The sequence below is a fragment of the Panthera leo genome, chromosome E1 (genome assembly GCF_018350215.1).
Source record: "Panthera leo isolate Ple1 chromosome E1, P.leo_Ple1_pat1.1, whole genome shotgun sequence".
NCBI lineage: Eukaryota > Metazoa > Chordata > Mammalia > Carnivora > Felidae > Panthera > Panthera leo.
In genome coordinates, this window is record NC_056692.1 from 39755809 (window position 1) to 39766608 (window position 10800).

Genomic DNA, 10800 nt, shown 5'->3' on the forward strand with positions numbered 1-10800 from the left:
TTTTAAATGGGATCGATTCCTTGATTTCTCTTTCTGTTGCTTCATTGTTGGTGTATAGGAATGCAACCAATTTCTGTGCATTGATTTTATATCCAGCAACTTTGCTGAATTCATGAATCAGTTCTAGCAGTTTTCTGGTGGAATCTTTTGGGTTTTCCATATAGAGTATCATGTCATCTGCAAAGAGTGAAAGTTTGGCTCCCTCCTGGCCGATTTGGATGCCTTTTATTCCTTTGTGTTGTCTGATTGCTGAGGCTAAGACTTCCAATACTATGTTGAATAACAGTGGTGAGAGTGGACATCCCTGTCGTGTTCCTGACCTTATGGGGAAAGCTCTCAGATTTTCCCCATTGAGGATGATATTAGTGTTGGGTCATTCATATATGGCTTTTATGATTTCAAGGTATGATCCTTCTACCCCTACTTTCTTGAGGGTTTTTATCAAGAAAGGATGCTGTATTTTGTCAAATGCTTTCTCTGCATCTATTGAGAGGATCATATGGTTCTTGAACTTTCTTTTATGATGAACTTTGATATGATGAATCACATTAATTGTTTTACAGATATTGAACCAGCCCTGCATCCCAGGTATAAATCCCACTTGGTCGTGGTGAATAATTTTTTTAAGTATTGTTGGATCCAGTTGGCTAATATCTTGAGGATTTTTTAATTTTTTTTTCAACGTTTTTTATTTATTTTTGGGACAGAGAGAGACAGAGCATGAACGGGGGAGGGGCAGAGAGAGAGGGATGGAGGATTTTTGCATCCATGTTCATCAGGTAAATTGGTCTATAGTTCTCCTTTTTAGTGAGGTTGGTTTTGGAATCAAGGTAATGCTGGTTTCAAAGAACGGGTATGAAAGTTTTCCTTTCATTTCTATTTTTTGGAACAGCTTCAAGAGAATAAGTGTTAACTCTTCCTTAAATGTTTGGTAGAATTCCCCTGGAAAGCCATCTGGCCCTGGACTCTTGTTTTTTGGGAGATTTTGATTATTAATTCAATTTCTTTACTGGTTATGGGTCTATTCAAATTTTGTTTCTTCCTGTTTCAGTTTTGGTAGTGTATATGTTTCTAGTAATTTGTCCATTTCTTCCAGATTGCCCATTTTATTGGCATATAATTGCTCATAGTATTCTCTTATTAATGTTTTTATTTCTGCTTTGTTGGTTGTGATCTCTCCTCTTTAATTCATGATTTTATTTATTTGGGTCCTTTCCTTTTTCTTTTTGATCAAACTGGCTAGGGGTTTATCAATTTTGTTAATTCTTTCAAAGAACCAGCTTTTGGTTTCATTGATCTCTTCTACTGCTTTTTGATTGCTATAGCATTAATTTGTGCTCTAATCTTTATTATTTCCTGTCTTCCTCTGGTTTTGGGTTTTATTTGCTGTTCTTTTTTCAGCACTTTAAAGTGTAAGGTTAGGTTGTGTATCTGAGAACTTTCTTCCTTCTTTAGTAAGGCCTGGATTGCTATATACTTTCCTCTTATGACCATCTTTGCTGCATCCCAGAGGTTTTGGGTTGTGGTGTTATCATTTTAATTGGATTTCATATACTTTTTAATTTCCTCTTTAACTTCTTGGTTAGCCCATTCATTCTTTAGTAGGATGTTCTTTAGTCTCCAAGTATTTGTTACCTTTCCAAATCTTTTCTTGTGGTTGATTTCGAGTTTCATAGTGTTGTGGTCTGAAAATATGCACGGTATGATCTCGATCTTTTTGTGCTTGCTGAGGGATGATTTATGTCCCAGTATGTGGTCTATTCTAGAGAACATTCCATGTGCACTGGAGAAGAATGTATATTCCACTGCTTTAGGATGAAATGTTCTGAATATATCTGTTAAGTCCATCTGGTCCAGTGTGTCATTCAAAGCCATTGTTTCCTTGTTGATTTTCTGATTAGATGATGTGTCCATTGTTGTGAGTGGGATGTTGAAGTCTCCTACTATTATGGTATTACTATCAATGAGTTTCCTTATGTTTGTGATTAATTGATTTATATATTTGGGTGCTTTCACATTTGGTGCATAAATGTTTACAATTGTTAGGTCTTCTTGGTGGATAGACCCCTTGATTATGATATAATGCCCTTCTGCATCTCTTGATACAGTCTTTATTTTAAAGTCTAGATTGTCTGATATAAGTATGGCTACTCCAGCTTTCTTTTGCATGATAGATGGTTCTCCATCCCCTTACTTTCAATCTAAAGGTGTCTTTAGGTCTAAAGTGGGTCTCTTGTAAACAGCATATAGATGGGTCTTGTTTTCTTATCCGTTCTGTTACCCTATGTCTTTTGATTGGAGCATTGAGTCCGTTGACTTTTAGAGTGAGTACTGAAAGATGTGAATTCATTGCCATTATGTTGCTTGTAGAGTTGGGGTTTCTGGTGGTGGTCTCTGGTCCTTTCTAATCTTTGTTGCCTTTGGTATTTATTTATCTGTTTGTTTGTTTGTTTGTTTGTTTATTCATCTTTTCTCCCCTCAGAGAGTCCCCTTAAAATTTCTTGCAGGGCTGGTTTAGTGGTCACAAACTCCTTTAATTTTTGTTTGTCTGGGAAACTTTTTATCTCTCCTTCTATTTTGAATGATAGCCTTGCTGGATAAAGAATTCTTGGCTGCATATTTTTCTGATTCAGCACATTGAATATATCCTGCCACTCCTTTCTGGCTTGCCAAGTTTCTGTGGACAGGTCTGCTGCAAACCTGATCTGTCTTCCCTTGTAGGTTAAGGACTTTTTTTTACCTTGCTGCTTTCATGATTCTCTCCTTGCCTGAGTATTTTGTGAATTTGACTATGATATGCCTTGTTGGTGGTCGGTTTTTATTGAATCTAATGGGAGTCCTCTGTGCTTCCTGGATTTTGATGTCTGTGTCTTTCTCCAGGTTAAGAAAGTTTTCTGCTATGATTTGCTCACATAACCCTACTACCCCTATTTCTTTCTCTTCCTCTTCTGGCATCCCTGTGATTCTGATGTTCCTTTTTAATGAGTCATTGATTTCTCTAATTCTTAAATCGTTCTCTTTTGCCTTAATCTCCCTTTTTTTTTCTGCTTCACTATTCTTTGTAAGTTTGTTCTCTATATTGCTGATTCTCTGCTCTGCCTCATCCATCCTTGCTGCCGCAGCATCCATTCGAGATTGCAGCTCAGTTGTAGCATTTTTTACTTCATCCTGACTAGCTTTTACTCCTTGATCTCTGCAGAAAGGGATTCTAATCTATTTTCAACTCCAGCTAGTATTCTTATTATCATGATTCTAAATTCTGGTTCAGACATCTTGCTTGTATCTGTGTTGGTTAAGTCCCTGGCTGTCGTTTCTTCCAGCTGTTTCTTTTGGGGTGAATTCCTTCATTTCATCATTTTGAAGGGATAAAAGCAATTAATGAGGTAGAAAAAATTAAAATGAAGATGAAAAAAATATTAAAATTAAACACACACACACACAAATCAAATAAATGATGGTAGATCCTAGATGTGTTTTGGTCTGGGTGTTGCAAGTGGCTTGATAAATTAAAGAAAAAAAAGGAGAAAAAAGAAAAAAAAAAAATAAATTGTTTGAAAATTTGAAAAAATGAATACACTGAGGTAGACTAAAATGAAATTATGAAAATAAAATATATTTTGAAAAACTTTACACAAAAGTAAAAACTATAGTAGAAAAAATTAAAGAAAAATATGTTTAATAAAAATTTTAAATAAAAATGATTTTTTTCCCTTTCTGTATTTAAGAAAAATAAAAGAAATGAAAAAGAGGAAAAAAAAAAGAAAGAAAGAAAGTTGAATAGGTGGACCAGCTAACAGACTGAAATATGACTGAAATTACTTCATTTTTCCCTCGAAGTCAAATTATGAAGTACTTCATAGTCCATGAACTTAGCAGGCAGTGAGACTTGTGTTCTTGGAGAGCGAGGTTGGCCCAGTTGGGCGGGGCTTAGTGTAATGGCTCCGTTCTCCACTAGATGGCGCTGCTAGCCTACTGGGGTGGATTGTGGTGCTTGTAGGTACGTATGCTCATGGGCGGGAGCAGTGAAAATGGTGTCACCCAGCTACCCAGTCTCTAGTATGGGAACTCTGTTCTCCCCAATCAGCAATCGCGCACCTGTCCTTTGTCTTTGGCTTCCGTCCACTCTCTGCTTCCACACCGTCTATGACTGAGCCCCAGGCAGCACCTCCCTCCTGAGTTTTGTCTCAGATGCGGCTGCTTTCCCTGGCCCCCCACTTCTGAGGGACTGTGTCTTTGACCCTCTGCGGAGGATCTCACCGAGCAATGGCTGGGTGCCAGCTGCACCCAGGGACGCTTGCAGGACTGTGCTGCTGCCAATGCCCAGAGACCGGGGCCAGGTGCCAGCCCACCCCAGAAAAAGTTCATGAGACAGTGTAGCAGCACCACCTCAGGGATTATGGCAAATCACAACACACATCTGGCACCAGGCTTCACCCCCAATGACATCGTTCCAGCACCAGCGAATGTGGCCATTCTCTGGGGTCTGCTGGGCCCAGGTGGCCTCACAGCCTCTACCAAATGTCCTTCCAGCAGTGGAACCGCTTCTCCCCATGTGGCCCAAGAACGTCCCAGACCCCACTCTGCTCCTGAGGATTTGCCCTTCACACCAGAGCACCTCCAGGCATTGAGCTGCAGAGTTTCAGACTCTGCACTCCCCTGTTTACAGTCTTAATGGAATTTAAACCCTCTTCTTTCTCCTTTCTCCCTGTTTAGTTCAGTCCTTGCAGCTGTTTCCACTTTTCCGCTTTCTCTCCAGCTGCTTTTGGGGAGGGGTGCTTTTCCCGTATCCACACACCCCCTGCTGTCTCCATCCTCTCTCCACATGCAAAAGCAGCTCCCTGCCCTCCAAGGCTTCTCTCTCCTCAGGTTCACCTCTCCACACCATGTACCTGCTGAGTTCTGTGGTTCAGGTTGTGCATATTGTTGTGTTAATCCTCAGATCAGTTTTCTAGGTGTGCAGGATGGTTTAGTGTTGGTCTGGCTGTATTTCATGGATGTGAGACACACAAAAAACTTCCATGCTGTTCCACCATCTTGGCTTCTCCACCCAGGGTGTTTTCTAACACGACTGGAGATATGAATATAAGTGCACTTCAGAAAGGGAAGGAGATGTAGTCTGGGATCTGAGTCTGTCCATGTCAGCTACGACATTCTGCTGTGAACTTTCCTTATCCAAAAGTGGAGATAATAATTTGTGGAAGACTGTATGAGGCTCCAAATGGACATCACATTTGATAGGCAACTTGTGTATAAATTCTCACATTGGGAGCACTGGACAAAAAAAAAGAGAGAGACAAAATGAGATTCAGAATAGAACAGGATTTATTAAGAAATGTAAGTAAGACTTTCTGCATCTAGGGAGATATTCAAAGTGATCATGACAGGTAGAAAGCATCATAGGAGGACTGAAATATAAAAATGATATGAAGTCTTTCATTATTTGGTGACACCCATGTATGAGTCATAAGGATTTGTTTCTTTATCTAGATACTTAGAGGGACAGGATGAAGACCTGAGTCAAAGACCTGGAGTCAAAGCAGAGATCATGGCTCCATAGCAGGATACATGAAGCAGGATACAGGGCATGTGATTCACAGGACATAAGGAAGAATATAATTTTAAAAAAGTGGTCCATACTTCATCAATCTGATTCACAAGCTCTTAAATAGGCAGATGAATAACAAAGAAGGCTTGCAGCAGCTGGACACAGCAAGGGCAGCAGCATGTGGTCCTACAGCAAGTGGACTGACAGCATATTGGGCAGTAGTCAGGCTAGCAGCGGCTGGATCCACAGTCCTGGGCTAGGCACCCAGGCAGGCAGCAGCAGGTGGGGTGGTAGCAGGTTCTCATGCAGTACACGGGGGTTCAGCAACCTGGCTGGCAGCAGTGGGACCCACAGCAGTTTTGTCCACAGCCGCTGGACCCACAGCCGCTGGACCCACAACAGCTGGGCTGGCAGCAGGTGGTCCGGCAGCAGGTGGTGTGACAGCAAGTTGGGCAGCAGCAAGGCTGGCAGCAGCTCGACCCACAGCCGCTAGACCCACCGCCGTTGTGTCCACAGCCGCTACACCCACAGCAGCTGGGCTGGCAGCAGGTGGTCCGGCAGCAGGTGGTGTGACAGCAAGTTGGGCGGCAGCAAGGCTGGCAGCAGCTGGACCCATGGCCGCTGGACCCACAACCGCTGGGCTGGCAGCAGGTGGTCCGGCAGCAGGTGGTCCTGCAGCACATAGGCTGGCAGCAAGAGGAGCAGCACGAGTGGGTCATGGTGTCGGGGGTGGAGGGTGGGCAGGTCCTGTCCAGAGGTGAGGTTTTCAGATTCTGGTGCCTCCTCTGGATCTGGGGCTTTTATGCGCTGGACCCCCAAAGTTTAGACCAATGGGCAGGACTTTCCTTGTTGGTGTTTACATTGCTTTCCATAGTCACTAGAGGAATTGTAAAAAAGGAAGTTGTTTCCTAAATATTATGAATTTTTACAAAATAAGTGTTTAATATGTTTTCTATTTGAGAATAACTCATAGAAACATTTTCAGATGAAAGAAAGTTATTCACATCATCAACATTGGTCTTGCTTCAGTGATCATCACAGCATGTGATCAAGTTCTCACTGAGCTGGGTAAGATCAGCACAGTTGTCCTTCTCCAGGTTTGGTCCTTATGTTGTACGTAGAATGGGAATATCTCTGGGTTGAGGGGCATGATGCTGACCTGTTTACACAGATGAACTGAATCATGCATAAGCCCAAGTCTGTTTCCCCCACAGAGCCTGATTAAAGACTCCCATAAGCTTCTGTCTGTTGTAGTACCCTCTGCTACCTACATATCCCAATCCAAGGATCTTTGGGTACAGGATGTCTGGCATAATATCTTCCATATGGGAAGGCAAAACCAAAGCAGGTGGGTAGAAGCAGCAGCAGTACACTGGGACTAAGCAAGCATCAGTCAGTTATCCTGAGTAATAAATGGTCCTGATATACTCAGAACTGAGGGCTTTCCCAGCACGTGGAATTTCATTGATATAACTGGGGTGGTTCGGGGAAAGCAGGATAAGTTCATGACTTAATCCTAATTCATTTTTTGCATAGTCATTGACCTCATATAACTCATTATATATTTTTTTCTCCTATTTTCTTTTAATTGAAGGAGTAGTCTAGGTAAGATGACACCTAAGGTATTTGTGAGTTCTAAAATGTGCAAATGTTTTTAGAGCTTAATATTCATCTTATTTATTTTTTATTTATTTAAGTCCAAGTTAGTTATATAGTGTAATACTGGTTTTAGGAGTAGAATTTAGTGATTTGTCACTTACATATTACATCCAGTGCTCATCCCAACAAGTGCCCTGATAAATGGGTCATGGACATTAACATTAATTTTAAAAAGTACTTCAATTGAGATGCCTGGGTGGCTCAGTTAGTTAAACAACTGACTCTTGATATCAGGTTGGGTCGTGATCTCTCTGTTGTGATCTCTCTGTCGTGATCTTGTGGTCATGAGTTGAGCCCCACGTCGGGCTCTGCTCTGAGCATGGAGCCTGCTTTGGATTCTCTCTCTCCCTCTCTCTCTTTCTCTGCCCATCCCCTGCTCATACTCTTTCTCTCTCTCTCAAAATAAATAAACATTAAAAAAAATTTTAAGTTCTTCAATTTTTAAATTATAATGCATTAAAGTTAATCATTTTAAATATGATAGAATATCACCAAATGAACATCCATGTCACTAATACCAGGTTAGCAAATAGAATTTTACTTCATCCCCTTCAAATTATATCCTTCATCATACCCAAAGGTAGGTTATCGTTCTATTGACTCACACATTGTATATGTTAATAGTCACTTCAAATGTTTTTAGATTTTTTTTATAAAGGAAATATAGAATTGGCTACTATTACTTTATATTATGAATGTGAGATTTATATAGGAAATTCCTTCAATTCTGTTTCTTTATAATTTTCCAATGAATAAATATGATATAATGTATTTGCTTATCTACCATTGATATATATTGTGGTACATATATATGTATATTTATACCATTGATATATATTGTGATATATATTGTTGTAGCTGGGAACTATCAAAAATATTACAAATATTAAAATGTTCTATTAATTCTATTGTATGAGTCTTATGATATATATTCATTATTTTTTATTATTTTAAAGTTTTATTTATTTAAATTCAAGTCAGTTAACATACAGTGTACTGTTGGTTTCAGGAGTAGAACCAGTGATTTGTAACTTACAATATAACACCCAGTGTTCATCCCAACAAGTCCTCTCCTTGAGACCCATCACCCATTCAGCCCATCCCCCCACCCACCTCCCCTCCAGCAACCCTCAGTTTGTTCTCTGTGTTTAAGAGTCTCTTATGGTTTGTTTCCCTCTCTGTTTTTATCTTATTTTTCCTTTCTCTCCCCTATGTTCATCTGTTGTGTTTCTTAAATTCCACATATGAATGAAATCATATATTTGTCTTTCTCTGACTTATTTCACTTAGCATAAGTGAAGTTCCATCCACATTGTTGCAAATGGCAAGATTTCATTTGTTGATTGCTGAGTAGTATTCCATTGTATATATGTATACAATATAAACATATATGTATAGATATGTATATAGATATGTGTATATATGTATAGATATGTATATATCTATGTATGTATCTATATCTATATCTATGTCTATATCTATCTATCTATCTATCTATATAATCCATTCATCAATTGATGGAGATTTGGGCTCTTTTCATAATCTGGCTATTTTTTTTAAATTTATATGAGAGAGAGAAAGGGAGAGAGAGAGAGAGACTCCTAAGCAGGCTCTAACTATCAGTGTGTGAAGCCCAACGCAGGGCTTGAACTCATGAACCATGAGATCATGACCTGAGCTGAAATCGAGTCAGATGCTTAACCAACTGAGCCACACAGGTGCCTCCATAATTTGGCTATTGTTGATATCGCTGCTATAAACACTGGGGTGCATGTGCCCCTTCATTTTTTAATCCTTTGGATAATTACCTAGTAGTGCAATCACTGGGTCGTAGGATAGTTCTATTTTTAATTTTTTGAGGAAACTCTATACAATTTACCAGAGAGGCTGCACCACTTTGCATTCCCACAAACAGTGCAAAAAGGGTTCCCCTTTCTCTGCACCCTTGCCAACATCTGTTGTTTCCTGAGTTGTTCATTTCAACCATTCTGTCATGCTTGAGGTGGTATTGTGGTTTTGATTTGTATTTCTCTGATGATGAGTGATGTTGAGCATCTTTTCATGTGTCTGTTAGCCATCTGGATGTCTTCCTAAGAAAAGTGTCTATTCATGCCTTCTGCCCATTTCTTCACTGGATTATTTGTTTCTGGGGTGTTCAGTTTGAAAAGATCTTTATAGATTTTGGCTATTAACCCTTTATCTGGTATGTCATTTGCAAATATCTTTTCCCATTCTGTTGGTTGCCTTTTAGTTTTGTTAATTGTTTTCTTCACTGGGAAGAAGCTTTTTTCTTAATGAGGTCCCAATAGCTCCTTTTTGCTTTTATTTCCCTTGCCTCTGGAGACATGTCAAGTAAGAAGTTGCTGCGGCTGAGGTCAAAGAAATTGTTGCCTGTTTTCTCCTGTAGGATTTTGATGGTTTCTGTCTCACATTTAGGCCTTTCATCCACTTTGAATTTATTTTTGTGTATGGTGTAACAAAGTGGTCCAGGTTCATTCTTCTGCATTTTGCTGTCCAGTTTTCCAATGAAACTAAAAGCTGGTTTTTTGAAATAATAAACAAAATTGATAAACTCCTACCCAGACTTCTCAAAAAGAAAAGAGGACCCAGATAGATAAAATCACAAATGAAAGAGGAAAGATCACAACCAACACCACAGATGTACAAACAATAATAAAAGAATATTATGGAAAACTATATGCCAACAAACTGGACAGTCTGAAAGAAATGGACAAATTCCTAGAAACTAACACCTACCAGAGCACAAACAGGAAGAAATAGAAAATTTTAACAGGGCCATAACCAGAAAATAAATTGAATTAGTTATCAAAACTCTCCCAACAAATAAGAGTCCTCAGCCAGTGGCTTCCCAGGAGAATTCTACCAGACATTTAAAGCAGAGTTAATACCTATTCTTCTCAAACTGTTCCAAAAAGTAGAAATGGAAATAAAGCTTCCGAACTCATTATGAAGCATTACCTTGATTCCAAAACCAATCAAAGACTCCACTAAAAAGGAGAATTATAGGCCAATATCTCTGATGAACCAGGATGCAAAAATTCTCAACAAAATACTAGTAAATCGAATTCAACAGTACATTAAAATAATATTCACTGTGATCAAGCAGGATTTATTCCTGGGCTGCAGGACTGGTTCAATATTTGCAAATCAATCAATGTGATACACCACATTAATAAAAGAAAGGATAAGAACCATATGATCTTTTCAACAGACGCAGAAAAAGCATTTGACAAAATACAACATCCTTTCTTGATAAAAATCCCTCAAGAAAATAGGGATAGAAGAAACATGCCCTAACATCATAAAAGCCCATATATGATAGGCCCACAACTAATATCTTCAATGGGGAAAGACTGTTCCTCCTAAGGTCAGGAACACAACAGGAATGTCTCACCACCTTTGTTTAACATAGTGTTGGAAGTCCTAGCCACAACAATCAGACAACAAAGAGAAATAAAAGGCATACAAATTGGCAAAGAAGATGTCAAACTTTCACTCTTTGCTGATGACATGATACTCTACATGGAAACCCTGAAAGACTCCACAAAAAAAACCTGCTACAACTGATGCATGAA

General features: G+C 39.3%; 1 pseudogene; it reads right to left on the minus strand.

Moving 5' to 3' along the window:
- Nucleotides 1-5651: 5651 nt before the first annotated feature.
- On the minus strand, nt 5652-6264 carry LOC122205870 (annotated as a pseudogene).
- Between the last annotated feature and the right edge of the window lie 4536 nt (nt 6265-10800).